The sequence below is a fragment of the Galeopterus variegatus genome, unplaced genomic scaffold, assembly GCF_000696425.1.
Source record: "Galeopterus variegatus unplaced genomic scaffold, G_variegatus-3.0.2 Scaffold4015, whole genome shotgun sequence".
In the NCBI taxonomy this organism is placed as follows: domain Eukaryota; kingdom Metazoa; phylum Chordata; class Mammalia; order Dermoptera; family Cynocephalidae; genus Galeopterus; species Galeopterus variegatus.
This window is the reverse complement of record NW_007730126.1, coordinates 92,706-102,858: the sequence shown is the minus strand read 5'-3', so window position 1 is coordinate 102,858 and position 10,153 is coordinate 92,706. Positions and strand designations below refer to the sequence as shown.

General features: G+C 44.1%; 1 non-coding gene across 1 annotated transcript; it reads left to right on the top strand.

Annotated features, from left to right (window-relative positions):
• The first annotated feature begins 8,369 nt into the window (after nt 1-8,369).
• On the top strand, nt 8,370-8,444 carry TRNAI-GAU. Its single transcript has one exon. It is a non-coding gene; the product is annotated as a tRNA-Ile (tRNA).
• The last annotated feature ends 1,709 nt before the right edge of the window (nt 8,445-10,153 follow it).

The following is a 10,153-nucleotide window of genomic DNA, read 5'->3' as shown; positions in this document are numbered from 1 at the left end:
TGGGGGTTTTCGGTGATAATTAACACATAGTAAGTGGTCAGGAAATGTTAGAGATTACTGTAGTTCCTCTATTCTAAGAGGCACATATTTTTTTCATATGCTACCTTCTCTGAAGTCAGGGTGCCCCTTTAGTCAATGGTGTCTCAGGGTCACAGTGAGCTGGGCAGCTATTGTCACATGCACACAGCTTGGAGACACAGACAATAAATTATATGAGATAGTCAACAATTATAAAATAGGCCTTGTGTGAGATGATTTTGCACAACTGTAGGCTAATGTAAACGTTCGGAGCATGTTTAAGGTAGGCTAGGATAAGCTGTGATGTTCAACAGCTTAGGTGTATTAAATACATTTTCAACTAATGGTGGGTTAATTGGGATGTAACCCTATTATAAGTTGAGGAATATCTGTACATGATTAAAATATGTGTTGCAATAGTCCGGAAGAGCTCTTTCAGGGCTGGTGGGTTAGCTCAGTTGGTTAGAGCATGGTGCTGATAACACCAAGGTCCAGGGTTTGATCCCTGTACCAGCTGGCCACCAAAAAAAAAAAGATTTAACCTCCTCAATTCCTTTCCAACTTTCCCCCCACTTTTATTTTTTTTCCTCTAAGCACTTGCGATTATCTATTATATATTTCTTTCAAAAAAAAAAAAAAAAAAAAAAAAAAAAGAGCTCCTTCAACGTGTATAAAATAGAAATTGTAGGCGATAAGAAACCATTGGTCATGGTTTAACTGGCAGTTTTCTTTTTGAGCAATAATATAGGTGTTTTATAATCACTGTCATCTTGCGTTTGAAGACACATGGCATCAGGTCTGATATTCAGCTGGGACATTCCACTCGGTTGATACCCATGTTGTACCAATTATTAAGGATTTTGCTTCTCACCTCTGGCTACTTTTGTTAGCCCTTTCGTGGAGGTGAGGACCTGTCCGTTCCTCACTCCCAGGGTCTCCAACAAACTCCATTATGCATTTTCCCTAAAATGAAAGACACTCCATTCAGTGCTGAGGGCCTTTTAGGATCTGGTTCCATGTAGCTAACATTTGTTGGGGGAAGACGGTGGTATAGAGCCGCTGGGGCCAGAGCACAAGTCAGTTGAGGGAATGAGGGATGGGGCAGGTGGGGGGGTCCATGTTCAAAGATCAAACTTCCTTCCTCGCTAAGCCAGGACTCAGGGATCTACGCAGAGTATCTAAATCCAGCTCCCCAAATACACACACACACACACACACACACACACACACGTGTGGTCCCACTGATCTCAAGCTCACCTCTCTCTAACCCTCCTAGGGAAGTGGGGATGTGAGAGATCCCTAGGGTGCAGGTGGTCCCTAAGTGCTCCTCCCACAGAGGCCCCATCTGAGGCTGCTTCTCCCCTCCCAGAACCCACTTTCCTCTCCCCATTTGCAAGAGGAGCTCTTACCCACAAAGGCTCCTTCCCCGGGGGTCTCTGGGGTCCCAATCTGCCCTGAGGGAGATACCTACCCCTTTGTCCCTTCCTCAACCCTGGAGACCAGCATCGGGCCTGGGGAAGGGCTGGTAAGGAAAACAATGAGTTAACCTCAGAAGCAAAAGCTTCAGACAGGCCAAGACCTTCATCCTTCATGCACCAAACAGGCTCTGAGCACCTGCCGTGGCCAGGCTCTCAGCACACAGTGGACGGAGGTTCATTTGGCAGAGACACCTGGCCAGGCTGGACCTGTCTTGGGCACTGGCCTGAACCAGAGGGGCCATTCCCACAGGACACAGCCCCAAGGTGCTGCCTGGGCTGCCCCTTCCTCTAATCCCCACTTTCACCCTGAGTCCTCCTGTCCTTCCTTCAGGGGAAACATAGATACACTCAGCCAAGTGGCCTTCCCTACTCCAGAGAACTCAGATCTGCAGCCTCACTCCTCATGCCTGGAAGGGGAAACCGGGATCCCCACAGAACCAGGGCACTGCAGGGCATCAAAGCAGGAAATCTGGGCCCAGGTGTGAGCTGGGAACTGGAAGGCAGAACACCTGGGATCCAGGAGGGAATCAGAGCCTGAAAGAGGCAGAAGTGAGGAGTGCATACCAGGAGCCACATGGATAAAATAAACAGGTGAAGCTGGACTAAGACAAGGGGGCATGGGCTCTGGCCCACTGCAGATTGCATGTTGCACCCACAGCATTCCAATTAAAAAAGAAAAATAAATTTGCCAGGCTGAGTCTTAAGCTCCCCCTTGAACTGAGAAATGGGTCAGCCCTCCAGGAACCTCCAGATGTGAGAGCCAGGGAGGGGATTGCATTAAAAGGAAATGGATCCTGGGTAGGAAAGAGCAACACATGCCCTCTTTGCAGGGCAATGGATTTCCAAGCAGAGGAGACTGCCTGGCAGAGGCCCAGAGGGAGGAAATGGCTTGGATTGTTTGGCGTAAGATTTGAAGCTGGGACTGGGAAAGGCGAGATGGCTAGGAGATGGGCTGCAGCCAGACCACAAAATGTTAGGTCAGAGGATTTGGACTCTTTCCCAAGAGCCATCAGGTCCAAGCTGGCTAATGAGGTAAGCTTATTTGCAGTTGAGATTGAGTCCACTGCAGGAAGATGCATTTGAGGAGGACAGAGTGGCTGCAGCGAGATCAGGAGCAGGCTGTTCAAGAGGGCAATGGGATTGCAGAAGAGAACGCGGTGGAGGATACAGCATCTGCAAAGGCTCAGAGGGCAGAGGGAGCCTGATGGGTGCAAGGCAGTAGCAAGATTTGGGGCTGGGGAAATGGGTGAGCAGGTGGCAGAATCTCACACTTCACCTGGTCATCCATGTGGCTGCACTTCCTCCTTGCCTGGCCAGCCTGGGACTAGGCTTGGATCATTTCCCCAGGCTGCATCATGCCCAGAGTAAAGCCTGTTCAGCAAGCGTGCTCATGAAACCGGCCTGTTATATACAAATGGAGCACCACCATCAGTATCTACAGCCATCGTCGTTGCTGCCTGGTGGATGAGGAGGGACCACAGTAGCTGAGCAGCCCTCCCCAGCATGTGTAGGTCTCTCTCCCTCAGTGAATGCTGGCAGGCAGTTGGATGTTAGCATCTCCATTTTACCCATGAGAAAACTGAGGCTTTATGAAGTGAAGCTGCTCAGGATCACACATGAATAAAGTGGTGGATCGGAGTTTGAAGTCCATGTCATTTGCTCAGTCAATAAATATTTATTGAACACCTGCTATGTGCCAGGCACTATTCTAGATGCTGAATATGCAACAGTGAGTACGCAGATAAATATCCCTGTCCCCGTGGAGTTTATATTCTAGCGTGGGGGGCGGGGGGTGGGTGGTGAAGAACAGGCAAAGAAAAAGTACTCGGGAGAGTGCGGCGCTGATGGCGCCGAGGCCGCGGGTTCGGATCCTATATAGGGATGGCCGGTGCGCTCACTGGCTGAACCTGGTGAAGACCACACCGTACCGAGGGTTGCGATCCCCTTACCGGTCAAAAAAAAGTACTTATACGGAAAATGCGAACGTAGAATATCACATGTGAAATCCTCTGGTGGCCACCAGAGGGCACTGCAACCACACCGCCGCCCTCCATTCTCTGCATCCATTTCCCTTTTTGGATTCCAAAGACAATGGCCAAAGGGGCTAGGAGTGCCAGGTACAGCATCTACTCAAAAACGAAAGCTGAGGGTTGAACGTGCTGGATGTGGAGGAGGGCTGGTGCGATCTAGTGGCCAAGTGGGTGGCCAGGGGCCTGCTGGGGTGAGGAACCAATAAAGTCGGTGAAAATCACAGAATAAATAAATAAAAATAAAAAAGAGTGAAAGCTGAGGAGGAATTTGCAACAGTTCTTTCTTCCACCCACGTTTCCAGCTTAATCCCCTCTTCAGATCCCCATCCAATTGCCCAGCGTACCTTGGTGACTTTTCAAAGCCCTGTGTACTCCAAGTTCACCAAGGACTCACATTCACTCACCAGCCCATCCACCTTCCCTCCATGTCCCCACCTGCCCACCAATTCCATGCACTCTCTTGCTCACCCACTTACACTATCCACCCACTCAACTTCTACCCATCCTCCTTCTCATCCGCCCGGCTGCCTGGCCACCCACTCCCCTTCCGTCTACCCTCCTGCCCACCCATCTCTCCTCCCCACCCACCAACTGACGCCATACAAGCCCAGAGCTGGGGTACTCAGTCCGGAGGGTCAAGGACAGCAAGAGGTCAAACCAGGTGATAGAGCCAGTGAATTTCCTCAGTGGGCGTCAGCTTTTGTGTGCCAAGGTCAATGAAGGGTGAAAGCATTTAAAAACAGCAAGATCAACTATCTGAAAATGATTTTTCTTTGGATCTTTAAAAAATCCCACTGTGGAATTATGTTGTAGACACGTAATATACCAATTTATCACTAGCCCTTCAAGATGACAAGTAGGTAAAATTCCATAAATGTTTCAGCGCCTCTATACTTTGTTCCAATGAATTCGTGAGTAATAGATCATTTTGGCTATTACTCAGTAACATTTGAGACCTGCTTTCTGAGGGCCTAAGAAGCTCAGCACTGTAAGACCCAACTACAAAGTACTCAAGAAAACCTGACCATGAGGCTGTGAATAACGTCTCCTTCCATCACATCCAGATAGTGAGAGCTTGCTTTATTTCTGATATGTATCACTCTTCAGATCACTGGAATCTAGTACAGCACACCCAGAAAATCAACAGGGGCAAAGAGATCATCATACATATCTCTAGTTTGGTGGGTCCTTGGGTAACCTCTTTGCTTCTTTCCAGTTCTTCAGCTAAAAGATTCAGGAGCCTTAGACAGCACCAATAAAGTGTGTCCCACCAGTTGTGTTCTTCTAGATATTTGGATGCTTTTTAACAAAAGGAAAAAGCAAGCATCTTTGTTGGAATAATATATCAATATGTAAGGACACTATTGATTTCGTAAAAGCTGGATACACATCATGCTTCCCACATTAAAAAAAAAAAGCAATAAAAGACCTTTAACTATTTAATTTTTATTTTTTGCACAATCTGCTTTGTTTTCTCAAAATGTTATGAGCCAGAAGGGGAATTCACTGAGATTTGGCAGCTTTTTGGGTGGAGGATTGTAGTTAATACATTTTTACATTACTGGTATAGTAACTACCCAAATGGATGTAAGATTTTAAGAGCTAAACCATGACTTGCAATTTTTATTCCAACCTAATTAATTCCAATGTATGAAAAGTCCATTGTGGAAACATAGAAGATGCAAGAGAACTATTTATACCACCTCAATCAACAATTCAGTGATGGTCTGCATGCAATAATTAAATAGAACTCCAAAAAGTCCATTCATAGATTTTTGGACATGGTTAATTTATCCCCTCCTTTCTTTTTCATTAATTAATTAATTTAGTTATCAGGATATAAAATAAAGAAGTAAAAAATCTCTATTTCCATCCCCCCTTTTTGCTTTTTTTGGGGGGGGTGTTTTGAGTTCTATTTTTTATTCTTCTGATAGCTACCTCTTGAATTATAAAGATGATCATTTATAGCATTAAACACTTTTGACTCCCTGATGTGAAGGACAAAGAATTTATCTCACTCACACTTTTTCTCTATTTTTGTTAGTTATATTTTTAAAGAGAGTCTTTCTACTAGTTATCATTAAAACTTTAAATAACACGTCGAATCCTCTCTTCTTGGTGCATTGTTTTAAAAACTTCAGATGTAATTTACATACCATAAAGTCCACCACTTTACAATGTTCAATTCGGTGGATTTTAGCATAGTCATGGAGTTGTGCAACCAACACCACTATCTAATTTCAGAACATTTTATGGGGTCCGAACTCCTGATCTCGAGGTTCACCATGCTCTAACCAACTGAGCTATCTAGCCAGCCCCCAGAACATTTTAATCATCTCCAAAAGAAACTCCATATCTATTAACAGTCACTGTCCACATTCCCCTCCCCTTAGCCACTGGCAACGGTTATTCTGCTTTCTGTCCCTCTGGATTTGCCTTTTCAGGATATTGCAGATAAATAGAATCACACAGGATGTGGCTTTTTGTGTCTGGCTTCTTCCATTTAGTGTGTTTCCAGGGATCATCCATGTTGTAATGTGTCAGTATGTTGTTCCTTATGACATGTAGATGTACCAGGTTTTGTTTATACATTCATCAGTTGATGGATGTGTGTTGTTTCCACTGTTTGGCTATGATGAAAATGCTGCTATGAAAATTTATGTAAAGTTTTTATATAAACATATGCTTTCAATTTCTCTTGGGCATATACCTAAGAATAGAATTAAAAAGTCATGTTTAGCTTTTTGAGGAACAGCCAAACTGTTTTCCAAAGCTGCTGCACCATTTCATATTCCCAACAGCAATTCACACGTGTTCCACTTTCTCCACGTCTTTGTCAGCTCTTATTATTGTCTGTCTTTTTCATTGTAGCCATCCTAGCAGGTGTGAAGTGGTATCTCTTTGTGGTTCTGATTCGTATTTCCCTAATGACTGATGATGTTGAACTTTTCATGTACTTATACAAGGGTACTTCAAAAAGTTCATGGAAAGATTAATATTATCTTTTAATTCTATTTTTCCATGAATTTTTTGAAGTACTCTCATATATATTGTATATTGATGATATATCCTACAACGTTATTAAACTTGTTATTTATCAAAATTTTTGTGGATTCTTTAGGATTTTCTATATGCAAGATCAATGCCATCTGCAAATATAGTTTTACTTCCTTTCCAGTCTGGATGGCTTAAAAACAAAAACAAAAACCCAATCTGGATGGCTTTTATTTTTCTTTCTGGCCTAGGCCATTTACATTTAGTAGGATAATTGATATGGTTAGATTTGACTCTGTCATCTTGTCATTTGTTTTTTACTTTCCCCTTCTGTTCTTTGTTTCTTTTTTCTTCTTTTTCTGCTTTCTTTTGGAGATGAATTTTGTTTTTGTTTTTGTTTTTCCTCTTTTTTTTTTTTTTTTGGCTTTTTAGCTGTAATTTTTTTTTTTTTTTCCCCTTTTTTTTTTTTTTTCCCCTTTTTTTTTTTTTTTCCCCTTTTTTTTTTTTTTTCCCCTTTTTTTTTTTTTTTCCCCTTTTTTTTTTTTTTTCCCCTTTTTTTTTTTTTTTCCCCTTTTTTTTTTTTTTTCCCCTTTTTTTTTTTTTTTTGGCTTATTAGCTGTAACTTTTTTCTTTTTCATTGCTTTAGGGCTTATCAATGATGATTAGTGATGTTGAGCATTTTTTTGTATGTTGTCCATTTGTATGGCTTGTTTTGAGAAATGTCTGTTCAAGTCCTTTGCCCATTTTTAAAAATCAGGTTATTTGCTTTTTGCTATTGCTGTTTTTTGAGTTCCTTATGTATCTTGGATATTAAGCCCTTATCAGATGTTTTAGTTGCAAATATTTTCTCCCAATCTGTAGGTTGTCTCTTCACTCCTCATTTAATTGTTTCCTTATACCTGGTAGTCTTTGATTGCTTGCCAGATGTTGTAAATGTTACCTTATTGAACACCAGATATTTGTGTAGTCTTTATGATCTGTTAGGCAGCTCCAGAGCATTACTCACTCTATGGTTAATTATTCTCCACTACTGTGAATTATGAGTTGTTCCAGTCTGGCTGATTGGGAAAAGGCCCTGGCCCTGACCTGGTGTGAGTCCAGGCACAATTATTGCTGACTACTTCTCTGCTGAACACTTGGGGGGACCCTCTGTAGGTCTCTGGGGTTCTCTCTGTGCAGCTGTCTGTTTTCTGGTGTTCTGTCACTAAATTCTAGTGCTATGGTCTCCGTAGAATCACAGTTCCATTTCCTCAACTCAGGAGGTCCTCTGGGCTCCACCTCATTCCCCTCCCAGACCCACGGTTTGGAAGCTCTCTGAAAGCAGTAAGCCAGACAATCCTAAAAGGAGATACCTTGTTTCCTTCCTCCCTGGGATTTCATTGCCTTCATTATTGACTATCATTGCTTGATGTCCAGGGTTTAAACACCATTGTTTCATGTATTTTGTCTGTTTTGTTGGTGGCAGCAGTGGTGGTGGTGGTGGTTTTGGCGGGAGGGTAGTCCAGCCCCTGTTACACCATTTGTGCCAGAAGTGGGAGTCTCAGCATCATCAGTAACTTAAAAGCTCCTCAGGTGATTCTGGTGTGCAGCCAAGGTGAGACCCACTCGCACAGATCTTTTCTCTGCTTGAAATATTTTTCTCAATTGACTAGAATCTTCTTTAATTACTTCCCCCCTCCATTTTCTCTGTTCTCTCTTTCTGGAACTTCGGTTAGACAAATATTGAATGAATTGATTCTGACTTTTCTTTCATATTTTTCATTTGTTTGTTATTTTGCTCTATATCCTGAGAGGTGTTTGAAAACTTCCTCCCATACCTGACTTTAATTAAACTTTTAATTTGGGGGCTGGCCACTTAGCTCAGTTGGTTAAAGCACAGTGTTGATAACACTGAGGTCAAGGGTTCAAATCCCCTTACTGGCCAGCAGCAAAAAATAAATAACTAAAATTTTAATTTGTGCAATCATATTCGTAATTTCCAGAACTTTTTCTTGTTCTCCTAGTGCGATCTCTTCTTGTTTCGTGGTTGCGTTATCTCGTTTATTTGTTTCTTCCAGGGCTGGTTGTTTTGTCTATTCATCTTAATCCTTCAGGTGCCACTGAAAGTAAGAGGAGGCCCACGTGGTTCTCCGTGGCAGCTGGGTGTGTCTGGTTTCCCAGCAGGCCTATCCCTGCACAGGTTGCAAGCTCTGTTGGCAGGTGTGTATTAATTGGTTAAAACGCTACACTCAGATCATTTTAACCAATTAAAATGGTTCTTGTTCGCTTCCCCCTATCCAGGGACACTTGGCAATGTCTGGAGAAATTTTCTGTTGTCACAACTAGGGGGATGCTACTGGCTCCAAGTGGTGGGTAGAGGCTAGAGATGCTATCCGCCCCCCCCCCTTTTTTTCTTGGTGGCTGGCTAGTGTAGGAATCTGAACCCTTGACCTTGGTGTTATCAGCATCATGCTCTAACCAATTGCACTAATCAGCCAGCCCTGAGATGCTGCTAAATATACTACAATGCACAGGAAAGCCTACCACAACAAAAAATTATCTGTCCCACATGTCAGTAGTGCGAAGGTGCGGAAAACTCTGACTTCAGGCCATTTGAGCTCAGGCTGCCCCACCTCTCACCACCAAAGGCCAAGGTAAGGGGGGACCCTCCAGACCCACTTTAGGAACCTCCCCAGGCAGCTTGTTCAATTTTGTCTAGAAGAGACCTCCAGCTGATGGTTCACGAGATGCACATGGCCCACACTTGATTCATTTGTTTATTATAGGTAGATAGATTTATATATATCTATATTAAGAAGTTATCAACATTCTGGTTGATTTCAGCTAAAAATCCAGACTTCTAGCTTCTCTTGGAAAATCAGAAGGATGGACACAGCTGGTTGAGCTGAGTGGCAGCTGCCTCCAGAGTCGGGCATGTGGTCTCTTTCTACCTCCATCTCCTGGTCCACCTCCCTCACCTAGGTCACCTGCTTAGCCACTTCATGCATCTGAATTCATGACCCCTGCATTATCATCATCATTGTCATTGTAAGGATAATGTAAGGATACTGTAGGCACTCGAATGTAAGGATACCGTGGGCACTCAAGCAGAGGGGGAAAAGCATTCCCTAGCAATATGGCGCCCTTCCGGGTTCTTCTCTGCAGTAAACAAGCCTGTCGGCGCCAACACCCAAGCCCACCCGCGCCAAACCTCAGCCAGTCACAAGTCAGGGCTCACTTCCTGCCCAGCCCTGTCCAATCAGCTACCACCCCGTCCACCCCCTATCAAAACCCAGAATGCAGCTCCCTATAAATATACGCGCAGTCCTTGAATAAAGTGGAACTTCTCTGGCAAACTGTCAGCTCGGGTCCTGTCGTCTTATCAGCTAGGGTCTGTGCGCCCTTTCATTGGTGCTGAAACCCGGGAGGAGTTCACCCTGCACCAGGGGACTCCTTCCTTGGACTTCCTCAGACCCCTCCGTGACCCCCCCGGGACTGACGGTCCGCCCTCGTCCATTTTCTCTGGCTCTGGCTTCCTTAACCCACCACCGGCTCATTGGTTAGGTAAGCCCCCTTTTCCTTTTGTCAGGCTTGTAGATTATTTAAACCTTCACCCTAATCACATTACCCCGGCCCTGGCATTGACACGTTCCC